Source organism: Bubalus kerabau, chromosome 9 (assembly GCF_029407905.1).
Source record: "Bubalus kerabau isolate K-KA32 ecotype Philippines breed swamp buffalo chromosome 9, PCC_UOA_SB_1v2, whole genome shotgun sequence".
Taxonomy (NCBI): domain Eukaryota; kingdom Metazoa; phylum Chordata; class Mammalia; order Artiodactyla; family Bovidae; genus Bubalus; species Bubalus kerabau.
The window spans coordinates 57,807,950-57,820,614 of record NC_073632.1 but is presented as its reverse complement, the minus strand read 5'-3'; the positions used below and the strand labels follow the sequence as shown (position 1 = coordinate 57,820,614).

General features: G+C 42.4%; 1 long non-coding RNA gene and 1 pseudogene across 5 annotated transcripts in view; one reads left to right on the top strand and one right to left on the bottom strand.

Annotated features, from left to right (window-relative positions):
* The first annotated feature begins 1,150 nt into the window (after positions 1–1,150).
* Positions 1,151–12,665, top strand: part of LOC129619908 (uncharacterized) — a 108,288-nt gene continuing 96,773 nt past the window's right edge. For 4 of the 5 annotated variants that reach the window (XR_008698285.1, XR_008698284.1, XR_008698281.1 and 1 more), the window contains exons 1-2: positions 1,156–1,552; positions 1,648–2,193. This is a non-coding gene — a long non-coding RNA (uncharacterized LOC129619908). Of the gene's footprint in view, positions 1,553–1,647; positions 2,194–12,665 lie in introns of all 5 variants that reach the window. The other variant, XR_008698282.1, reaches the window with a different exon arrangement.
* Positions 3,254–6,103, bottom strand: LOC129619906 (AP-2 complex subunit beta-like; annotated as a pseudogene).

Genomic DNA, 12,665 nt, shown 5'->3' with positions numbered 1-12,665 from the left:
CCCAAACTCATTTTATTTTTGTATAAATAAATAAAATGGCTTCCCAGGGGGTGCAGTGGTAAAAAATTCACCTGCCAGTGCAGAAGACACAAAGGATGCGGGTTTGGTGCCTGGATTGGGACGATCCCATGGAGGAGGGCATGGCAACCCTCTCCAGGATTCTTGCCTGGGAAATTCCACAGACAGAGCAGCTTGTTGGGCTACAGTCATGGGGTTGCAAAGAGTTGGACATGACTGAGCACAAAGGAGAGTCCTAATTAATATCCTATACAACAGTTGTCCCCAACCTTTTTGGCACCAAGGGCTGGTTTTGTGGAAAACAAGTTTTCCATGGACCAGGGCAGGGGGATGGTTTCGGGATGATTCAAGTGCATTACATTTATTGTGTACTTTATTTCTGTCATAATTACATCAGCTCCACCTCAGATCATCAGGCATTAGATCCTGGAGGTTGGGGATCCCTGCTATAGTACGTACACTTTGGAATTCTTTTGTTATTCAGGGCAGTTTGTATAAATCCTAGACTTGCTATAAACCTGAAATGAACTCTTAGAACAGTTGACAATGACTTTTAAGCCCTACCAACCAATTGGACTCTTTCAAACTTTGCTTACTTATTTATTTTTATGTATTATTTTTGTGTGTGTGTAAATGAGAGTTGACTGACAAAGACAAAGCCAAGCTTCCCCTCCTCACCCCCCTCCCCCAGAACAGATCCTAACAACAAAAGAATGATAAGTATTTTTAGGGCAACACTTAGCCCCCTCCTCCTTCTCTCCAGTCCCAAGGTTCGCAACGCAGACACACGAAAAAGCTCGGGCGAGGACAGACACTCAGCGAATCTCTACCAGCAAGAGTTCTGGGTTGGGTGTGTGCGTTTCCCGTGCCCTTTGTGAAACACCGGCTGACATTACAGAGACAGGCTGCGGTGGCGAATAGAGGACTTCAGGGCAACTTTTACTCATCCCCCAGTTCGGCCAAGCTCGAAATGGGCCCCCAGGGACACTGCGGTGCAGGCAACAGGCTCTGTCTCTTCAGGAGAGAGGTCCTTTTGGTGGAGCAGAATCCCTCCCCAGCTGCTCAGAGGCAAACCGGGAGGGAGCCTCTCCAAAGAGCGAAGGGCTGGCAGACCAGCTCTGTCAGGTCAGCTGAATACTCCAGCTGTTGCCCATGACTGCCGGGGAGGCTGAGAGACGCTGGGTTTCAGAGGCGGAGGGACACGTCTTGGTACCACACTGTCTGCTTACCCTGCCACAAGCTCTGCTGCCTGGAACTGCGGTTTGCTTTGAGGCGAGAACACTGCGTTTGGAATGGGGACCTTCTTCGCTGCTTGTATCCCACTGACTCCACGAGCAATCTCCCAGCCATGGAGCTTCACCCACCTGCTTTTCTACCCTGCCTGTCACTAACCTACCCACCTCCCACCCACCATCCTGTGCCACTTCGTGTTCTCCACGTGCCTGAGGGGTTCCTGTCCTGCATCCCAGGAATTCTTCTCGTGGAGTCGCAAGGCTTAAGAGACTGCTTTGGGGGACCTGCTCCCCTTAGCTTTGTAAGTGGTATGAGGCAGGGTTATTTCACTTGCAACACGGTTGCGGGGTAGTTTCTGCTGTTTTCTAAGATTCCTCCTCTTGGACTCACTTTCAGGTCCGAGTCTTGCATGAGGCCTTGGACCCGGCCGCCTATGATGAGAGCAGGGGCATCTGAGAAGCAATCTCGGTCATGGACCCTGAATCCCCGGTGCCGGGCAGCAGCAGTAACCACAGGTGAAACTGCGAACACTGCTGAACAGACTGGTGTTCCAGGCACGAAGCGCTCTTCGACAGACCACACCCAATGTGCCTAGCGGGGGAAGGGGTTCTCACATTTCCTGATCTTTTGAGAGATGAAAAGGATGGCTTGGCCCTCTGAAGTGATCTCAACTGCCATGGAGCCTAAGCAACACAAGTATCTAGCGGATCAGAGAGCTGAAGAATGACTGTGTGGCCCCGGAAGCTCACTTCATCCCCGCATCCACCCTGCTGCACTCCAGCACTGAGGCTCCGGGAACAAATTTGCTACTCCTTCATTCTGGCATCAGGGTTTACCTTCAAGTCCCTGGACAGAGGCTCTGATGCCACCGGATGCCAGTGAATGGAGTGCCAGAGTCTGCGTGGAGTGTGAGGAGAGCCATAAGGAAGCAGGACCGGAAAGGTAAGAGAAAGGCATTGAGAAAAGAAAGTCAATGAGAGGGTCCTGCGGTGAGAACAACGTTGACTGGGATTTGGAGACCCAGCCCCCCACCTCTGCTACCGAATAGTCAACAGTCCTCAGGCAGTAACATCCTGTTTGTCTTTTATCTTTTTCTTTTTTAGAAAAATAAGGTAGGATGAGTTATTATGTGAAGTACGTCGGTTTCAACTCTAACACCAAGATTTTAGATGTGAATTGGACCTGAGATTAAACTAAATCCAGAGTGGGAGATGTAGGGAGGGCGTTTTGATTCCTGTTTCCCGTCTCTACTGAAATTCTTTCATCAGTGTTACTCACGGATTCGATCTGTGGAAAGGAATGTGGTTAAGTACTCATTCCTCGCAGCCTCCGGACTGTCAAGGCCCATTCCCTACACCCTCCAGCACCATTCAAGGAAGACCACTATTCCTAGCTGCAGAGCATCAAAGGAGATGAGAATACGGGGCAGGAGGGATCACAGGAAAAGGAGTTTAGAGAGGAAAAAAGTGATCAGGAACAAGGCTGCTACAGGCTGGCAAGAAACTGCATCTCTTCCCTCCAGACTGTGCGGTTGCTTTAACACTTCTCTCAATTACACACTATTCCCTCAATTTCTCACATGTACAAAAATATAAAACAATAAAGTGCAGTTTCATTTCAGTGACACTTTTCCTTGCTTTAGTATTTTTTTTTTGTCTTTTTCTGCTTTTGAAATGAACTCTTGATTACAGAATATCAAAGTACACTCAAAACTGCCAGCCACTGTAAGCACAGCATGGAGAAGCCCACAAGTAAGGACAGATAGCGGCAGGTGGCACGAGGTGGGAAATGATTGAAGCAGTGCTTACAGACGTTCACAGGAAGCTAAAACTATCCAACAGGCAGTGCTCTAACGTTAGCACAGGTTAAACTAGTCACTACCTTGGCGGGTGGCCTCAGTGTGTTCAGGTTCAGATTCTACATGGCAATAACAATTTATTCCAGTTAAGAGTTCTTGGCCTGCACCAATCATAGGGTAGCCGGAGGGCACCAGACCAGTCTATTAGTTTTTCAAAATGCTGTTGTAGACCTGATAGGTGTACTAGGAGACCTCGGGAGGTCTCCACTTCAGCAACACTGTGTAATTGGGTTTTCCTGGCTGGATACGTAGCTCGGCCAAAATCCAAATGCCATTAGTGAGCTTCAGGGATTGGTACAACATGTCCTGCCCTTCTACATTCCTCTTGGCAATAGTATAAACGTTGTTTCGCAACTTGCTGGGAACAGTGTCAATATTTAAATGACATTCCTTAATCTGAACCTGAAGTTTATTTTCAATGGAAATATCCTTCCATGTTGCAAGGAAGACCTGGAGCTCCATTTTGCCATCTTGTGCAAAAAGCACGTTGAGTGGGATGAGGCAGCTGAAGTAGATGACATCAGTATTGTTTTTCACAGCCACCTGCCGGTTGTTCAAAGGCTCCATCTTCATGACTGGGCCCAAGGTGTTGAGAGGCAGGGAGACATCAATGCTCTGGTTTGGTGTCAGTGGTGTATGGATGGCCAGAGGAATGCTGGGGATGACACCAAAGCTATTCTCGTTAAACTGAATTGCAGAGTCTGTCATGTGCTGCAGAGCTTTGTTGGTGAAGTTCATTTCCTTATAGATGTGTCCTTGGGGGTGAGTAAATGTTCCTGAAATCTCCAGGCCTTTAGCCTTTACCGCAGGCAGCCACACAGCCTTAGAAGCCACATATCCACCAAGTGCCATGCCTATCCCTGTGGAAAGTTCAAATAGGTCATTCAGACCACTGCTGACCACAGCAGGAATAGAGAAAGGAGCACAGGTTGCAGGCACTGATGATGGGATGAAGGACTGTCCCACCAGACTATCTAGTCCTCCCCCCAAGAGATCCACTGCTCCCATCTGCATAGAAGATACCTGCGGCACATTGACTGGGGGACCAAGGTCAAGGTTTAAAAGATCCCCCCGAGGGTCACCCTGGGAGGGGATAACCTGAGGCTGTCCCAGGTTGGTGGCAGTGGTGCCAACAGGGCTGTCACCTGCATCAGTGCTCCCGTGATGCATTGCCGTGTTTGAGATGGATTCCATGACTTCCTTCCACAAAAGCATTGGGTGGCTTATGGTACACTGAGGCCAAAGAACCAATGTGGCAGATTAGCTCATCCAATAGAGTTGGCTCAATAAGATCTGTCTCCTCAGAAATCAATGACTTTTCAGACAAGACTACTTCTTTAGCTGTGACAGGATCAGTTGAGAGAAGGCTCCAATAAATATAGCCCTGGTCTCGAAGGTCAGGATTATCAGAATCCTGTGTTGCCAAATTTAAGACCTGCTTACCAGCTCCTGTGTTTCTGATGGTTTTTTGAGAAACAGCTTCACTATGGCAGTGAGCAGACTGAGCTGCACTTGGGTGCTTTCATCATGAAAACCCTCCAGGAAGCTCTCTAGTAACTCATCTGCATTGTCAATTCTTTCAGCATATTCTCCCACAATCCAAATCATAGCTTCTCAAGCGTCTGGCTCATCCAGTGACTCTAAGTTCTCACACAGGGTGGCAGTGATACTTTCATATTTGTTGGGGTATTTGCAGAAGATGTCCCTGATGACGAGAGTCACCTCTTGGACCACATAATCTACTTTGGTTTGGATGAGATCAAGCAACGTGCTCACACAGTGCTCTGCAGATTGCTCCACCTTGAGGGGCACACCACCCAATGGCTCGCACAGTTTTGCACACAAAATCAACATCCACCTCTGTGGCATATTTTATCAGTTCAGCCAGAACCTGAGCAATGTTGGCTTGGGATGCCAAACGAATCACGATGTCCAATTTCTCTAGTTTCACATAGATGGGATCATTGTACTTCACAAAGAAAACTTTTATTTCCTGCTTCAAGATTTCAGGCCTTTTCTGGACAATTAGGTTGATGTTCCTCAGGCGTATTGCACCTCTGGCTCCCCAGACAGCCAAGTGACAAGTGGAGGGGCCAACTTCTTCAGCAGCGTATTGTAGTAGTCAGAGTCCTTGGGTAGAAACTCTAGAAATTTCATTAGGACTTTTACTGCTCAAGCACCACTGCTGAGTTGGCATGAGATAAACATGGAGTTACCCACTCACAGATGTTCTGAGCCTCCCAGTCATCTTTAGGATTGTAATTAAATAGGCAGTCCAGGGTGAAAATCTGGCCCCATTCAGTGCACTCATTCAGGGCTGTCAGTAGCTTATTAATGTTCTGTGGATATAGATCGAGTAAGTTGATGTTGGGGTGAGATTCACTGATTTCAGATAATGCTGCTACAGCATTTGCTACCATCATTGGATTTGAATCTGCTATGTGATCCCACAGAGAATCCAGAAATTCCTGATCTTCCATCATCTGGGCATTGATGTCATGGAGTTTTGCCACACAGACTGCTGCTGTCTTCTGGATGTAGGGATCATCATCCTTTAAGCACTTGCGGAGGGGCTCACAGAGATATTCTGTAATCTTGTCCACCCGGATGCACTGCATGGTTCTGACGGCCAAGGCTTGAGTCAGAGGATTGGGATCTTCACAGTCCTTCACAAAGCTGTTGACAGCCATGATGGCCATGTCTGGCTGACTCTTGGCATAGTTCATCACGTAGAGATACACAAGCTTCTTCAGTTCCAGGTTGTCTGTCTGCATATAGTTCACTACATCTGGAAAGAGAGCGCTAACATCTTTCCCCACAGTCATAGCAGCAATCACTTTCTTCACAGCCCCCTTCCTCTTTTCTTTCTTTTCATTGTTGAGTTCAGCCTTTAATTCAAAGATTTCTCCCTTTTTATTGGTTGTGAAGTACTTGGAGTCAGTCATGGTTTTGGATCTTTGATGTGTACCGTAGGCAAGGGCGGGGGTGGCAGCAGCGGCCAGAGAGCACAGCCCGAGCGGTGTTATAATGGTTTCCTGCACGTCACGACTCCTCCAGGTCTAAGCCCCTAAACTTTGCTTATTAATCCGTCCCCATTTGCCTTCTCATGGCTGCCGAATTTCACCTCAGTGACTTGTATTATATGGCTCCCAATTTCTAAATGATTAAAAATTATTCTCCACTGCTGATGCCAGCCCTATTTCAGAATGATTTTACAATCAGTATAAGAACATTTATTTTAAAATAAATGACCAATGAATTAAATTGATCAATTTTAATTACTTTCATGGGTTTCTCCCCCCAAACATCAGATATCTAATATTTGGTATTAAAATTACTATTAAGTTCATTCAGAAACCATGTTGGTGCCAAAACCAAAAATGAACAACCAGAAATACTCATTACTTTCTCCTCAGTTTTGAGAAAGGTGGATGGAACACACAGTAGAGCTGTTCCCCAAGCTTCGTCACAATGCCGAGCACCAAAGAAGACACAGTGGTTCCAGGAAACAACTCCCTTTATTTTGGGTGACTATGAGTTGTTGATATCTTTTATATTCTTTAAGGGGCCTTGGCATATACATTCATTTCAAACACTCACAGGTGCTTGTGTCAAAAACTAACCATTAGCAATGAGGTCAGTGTAACAATTTATATTTTTTTCCCCCAAGTTTTTGAAGAATAATCATAGATTATCATGTATGCTGTCTTAGCAACAGTGAATCATTATGCTCTAGAATGTCTTAACATGAAAAATCAGTTGATTTTCCTTTCCTTAGGTGAACTTCCTTACATTATATTTGCACATAGCTGGTTAGTCTATGATAAGTTTTTTATTTTTTTATTTTTTAAATTTACAATATTTTATTGGTTTTGCCATATATCAAATTGAATCCGCCACAGGTATACATGTGTTACCCATCCTGAAGCCTCCTCCCTCCTCCCTCTGCATACCATCCCTCTGGGTCGTCCCAGTGCATCAGCCCCAAGCATCCAGTATCCTGCTTCGAACCTGGACTGGTGACTCGTTTCATATATGATATTATACATGTTTCAATGCCATTCTCCCAAATCATCCCACCCTCTCTCTCTCCCACAGGGTCCAAAAGACTGTTCTATACATCAGTGTCTCTTTTGCTGTCTCATATACAGGGTTATTGTTACCATCTTTCTAAATTCCATATATATGCGTTAGTATACTGTATTGGTGTTTGTCTTTCTGGCTTACTTCACTCTGTATAATAGGCTCCAGTTTCATCCACCTCATTAGAACTGATTCAAATGTATTCTTTTTAATGGCTGAGTAATACTCCATTGTGTATATGTACCACCGCTTTCTTATCCATTCATCTGCTGATGGACATCTAGGTTGCTTCCATGTCCTGGCTATTATAAACAGTGGGGTACACGTGTCTTTTTCAATTCTGGTTTCCTTAGTGTGAATGCCCAGCATACACACTGGGTCATAAGGCAGTTCTATTTCCAGTTTTTTAAGGAATCTCCACACTGCTCTCCATAGTGGCTGTACTAGTTTCCATTCCCACCAACAGTGTAAGAGGGTTCCCTTTTCTCCACACCCTCTCCAGCATTTATTGCTTGTAGACTTTTGGTTTGCAGCCATTCTGACTGGCGTGAAGTGGTACCTCATTGAGGTTTTGATTTGCATTTCTCTGATAATGAGTGATGTTGAGCATCTTTTCATGTGTTTGTTAGCCATCTGTATGTCTTCTTTGGAGAAATGTCTATTTAGTTCTTTGGCCCATTTTTTGATTGGATCATTTATTTTTCTGGAATTGAGCTGTAGGAGTTGCTTGTATATTTTTGAGATTAGTTGTTTGTCAGTTGCTTCATTTGCTATTATTTTCTCCCATTCTGAAGGCTGTCTTTTCACCTTGCTTATAGTTTCCTTTGTTGTGCAGAAGCTCTTAAGTTTAATTAGGTCCCATTTGTTTATTTTTGCTTTTATTTCCAATATTATGGGAGGTGGGTCATAGAGGATCCTGCTGTGATGTATGTCGGAGAGTGTTTTGCCTATGTTCTCCTCTAGGAGTTTTATAGTTTCTGGTCTTACGTTTAGCTCTTTAATCCATTTTGAGTTTATTTTTGTGTATGGTGTTAGAAAGTGTTCTAGTTTCATTCTTTTACAAGTGGTTGACCAGATTTCCCAGCACCACTTGTTAAAGAGATTGTCGTTAATCCATTGTATATTCTTGCCTCCTTTGTCAAAGATAAGGTGTCCATATGTGCATGGATTTATCTCTGGGCTTTCTATTTTGTTCCATTGGTCTATATTTCTGTCTTTGTGCCAGTACCATACTGTCTTGATGACTGTGGCTTTGTAGTAGAGCCTGAAGTCAGGCAGGTTGATTCCTCCAGTTCCATTTTTCTTTCTCAAGATTGCTTTGGCTATTCGAGGTTTTTTGTATTTCCATAATAAATTTTTAGCTGTTAAAGTGTTAGTAAAGCTTTTTTTCAGTGGCATTTAAATGGTATTTTTAGGAGCATGTTTAAAGACATCCATTTATATTTGACAAAGTGCTCAGAGACTTGAAGAAAGTAATGAGGGTAGAAAGACAGGTGACAAACTTGACAGTATTGGCAATATTCTGCTCAATAATCTCTCAATCATGTTTTGAGTGCAGTTGCCAAGCCTTGACAAATACTTTTGAAGATAGCATATGGTAAAATTGTAACTTTTCACCTTGAAGAAGTTATAGTTTTGTGCTTAAAGAGGGTTGTAATGAGCTAATTAATTTTCTTTTCTTGGGAAACCAGTCAAACTAGCTAAACAACTAACCTGAAAATTAACCAAGCAGTCAGTCAACCAACCAAAAAGTGAACCCACCTGCTACACACCAGTAATTATTCCAGGCATTGGGGGAACAAAGATGGACAAGATGTCATCCTGTCAATGAGGTGAGATATTTGCAATATTGTGGAGAAAATAAATAAATAATTGCAATATAGCATGAAATGGAGGTACGATAAATGTATTTCCAGATAGAAATAAAACATGTAAGTTCAGTATTCTTGAAGGAAGTCTACTTCAGTGGATATGTTCCTTTGAAGGACCAGGATTTTGACAGGTTAGTAAGGCAGAGAACACTCAGCCTAACTTTCATTCTTTGAAAAACCAAAAGGTGCTTTTGTTTGGATTTTAAGAATGACAACCACAATGACTCACTGTGGACCACCACCTTTAATTTTCAGAATGAGAACTACATACTGTGTACTAACCAGTTATCCTGAGCATAATTGTACATAATAATCCATGTATAAGTTAGAAGAAGATAGATGTTAATATCCAACTCTATCCTCAAGAACTTGTGAAAAACTTTGATGTAGCAAATTTAAGTAAATTGACTGGTTTAATCCAGTTGATATTTCTCCTGTTGCCTCAGGTTCAGTAACCCTCTGATATGTCTTCAGTGCCTCTGAGATAGAAATGCTAGGACCTTGTTTTCAGTTTCAGCTAACTCACTTGCTGAAGTTTTACTGAATTCAGTGTTTGTAGGGATAAAAGCCTTCTAAAATGCTCTGAGAAGTACATGGTGCTTACAACTCAGGTGACTATATATCTTAGTTTGCCTGGGACAGTTTCATTGATGACTTTGTCTCAGTGTGATTATTAATAGTGTCTAATGCCAGCTTTGTGAGCCCCTGGGGCAGCCACCCATGTGTCCTACTTATTCTTTGGGGAAGGAATGGGAGTGTTTTGGTTGATTCCCTTTGTCTTCAAAATTAGGTATAAACTGGAAATAAAGCAGACATGTGGGTACCATGATACTTCCTATGGGGCACCATTACTACCTTCCTTGGGAGCAGTAGCTCAGAATTCTAAGGTTTTATCATTTATCATTTCATTTCCCCCTCAAATGAGCTTCATGAACACACACACACACACACACACTCTTTGAGAGCACAGAAGAAAGCATGGCAAACCTTGAGGGAGGACTCTGATTAGACTTGGCAGTGGTGGTTAGTGGATTTGGAGGGTGAGTGGAGAAGAGGGTAGGGAAAAACTATCTCATGTATGCAAGGCAATCATTTGGGTGTGTCTTCTTAACACAAGTCATAACGTAAATGTTACTGCTATGAATCATAAATGTGCAAACTTACAGCTAGTCAAATAAAAATATACTAGCAGACATGCGCTCAATGGTAGTTAGCAGTCTGCATACCCAAAAGAATTCTTTGCAAAGGGATCCAGGCCCAGTAAGTCCATCAGCAGCAGGAACAACTCTCTCCCTCCAGACTTTGGGAGACAACTGGAGCTATCATTTTGCATGTACTCCACTGAGTAGAACCTCCCCAATCTCAGGTTTTTCATGAATCTGTTCTTAGGAAAAACAGAATTCTCAATTTCATTGCAGTAAGCTATAATGAGTTCATTTTAAAGAGAATTTATGAAATATTTAAAGATCACATTTTTATATTTCCAACTTATTATTTTAGTAATTTATAAATGCCCTTCAATTTGGAATGTTTTTGTTGTTCAGTTGCTAAGTCGTGTCCTACTCATTGCGACCCCATGATACAGATACTCAAAAAGTGGTTTAATTTATTCCACTTTTAGTAAAGAGTCACTTGAAAGCCAAAGGAGAGACTGAAGAAAACTCACTGGTTTACCATCTTCTCAATCCTGGAAGATTTCATCTCTTCTTATTTCAAAGGTACACTGTATCCTTGTGTACTGAGCAAAAATAACTTTACTGTACAGTAAAAATGTCATAAGGCACTTGACAATTTCCAGATTACAAAACATGTTTATGGAAGAATTGATATTAAAGTTTAGAGGAGCATCTAAAACCAGTCTTAATAAATATAATCTTCAAAAAAAATTACAGGAGCAGCGTGATAAGGAAGGCAGTTCTAAACGTGAATCTAGGTATGAATTGGAATCAAGTCTAAGGATGTTTTTTTACAAGTTGTGTGCTTTGTGGAAAGTCATTTAATGTTTCTGAGTCTCAACCTCATTGTGGATAAAATGGGGACAATAAAACTTGCCCTGCCCACTCTACAAGGTAAACAAATATGATTAAATATAAGAAAGTGTTTTATCAAGTGGAAATACTTCACTTCTTTCAGTCTATTTCGAGGCATTATACTCCTGGTAGAAATAAAATACATCTACTTTCAAGGCTGAGCTTCTTAGTCTGTCTCTCTTTCCTTTAACAACTTCATTCCCTCTTTGCAGACTAAAGCCAAATAAGTTCAGGTCAACAAGAATTTATCAAGAATCTGTTGGAATATAGCAATGAAGGTGAGGTGGCCAGGGCTTCTAGTCAATGGACACTTCAAAAATGCTGGTCTTTGTCAATTCTACACCACTGGTTCTTGCTCTTACCAGTGGCTGGAGTTGTTGGACACAGATAAGTAAGACATTGCTCCTGCCATAAAGAGCTCACAACCCAGTGAAGGGGACAGACACACACCTAGACTAGTTTGAATATATTGCAGTAAAGAGACAGTCACGGAGGAAAATGGAGGCTCTGAGCTAAGTCTGACTCTCATTAGGTAAGTTTAAACAGATACTTTAAGTGCGAAGGATATCACATGTGTCAGAAAGCCTCTGTAACCATCATTATGGCAGATTTTGCAGGATTTACAGTTGGGACAGAAATTACAACTCCTTGTTTGTAGTGTAAAAATAACAAGAGCAAGTTTTGTTGTAGGACAGATTTGTGCCTAAAATGCGTGATGTCAATTACTTGTTATATTTCTGGGTTTCATTTTCTTTACCTATGATCCACGGGTAATAATATCTACTTCAGACCACTGGAATGTAATCTCTATGAGGGAAGGAATTTGAGCCTCTTTTGTTCATTACTGAATCTCCATCACTCAGAAAATGGTAAGCCCTTACCTGGCCCATAGTGAAGGCTCAATAAATAATTTTTGAAGTTGTTGAATAAATGAAGGAAGCTATTTGGCTTCCAGTGTTTACTTTTTAGCTAGTTTTATTTGAAAAGACACAATAAAGTCAAGATGTTGGAGAGGACCAGTGCTTTACTGTATGCTTTTCAATTCTAATTTCACCTGTCTTCCAAACGGGTATTTCAAAGGTACACAATATCCTTATGTGTGGAGTAAAAATAGCTTCATTGTATAGGAAAAAGGAGAAAGTTATGTGAGCAGACTATGCTCCTAATGTTTCACCCATGTATATCCGTGCCATCTGCCATGTTTCAATGTCCATAGTGAGAAGTTTGCAAGGATTTGAGCACTTAGGTCTGTGTATGAAGATGGTATTATCCAATATTCTTTTTCTGCTTTTCAGTGTTTTGGAGTTTCTTTTTTCATGGGTATACCATTATTCTGAAAACTACTTTTTCCATTTTAAATTGTCCAAGAGAAAAATGTGAATGTGCTTGAAAAGATCACCTATCAGGCTGCCCCTTTTATATAATTTCTCACTTGATGGATTGATGCATTGCACATTTCACTGGGAAGCTGTCACACAAATTTTATCTTAGAGAGTTGATGGACCTCCCCAGATAGAAGGTTATGTCTTGGAAAGGCAAATGCCTCGCTGACACTTGAGTCTAGAACCAGAG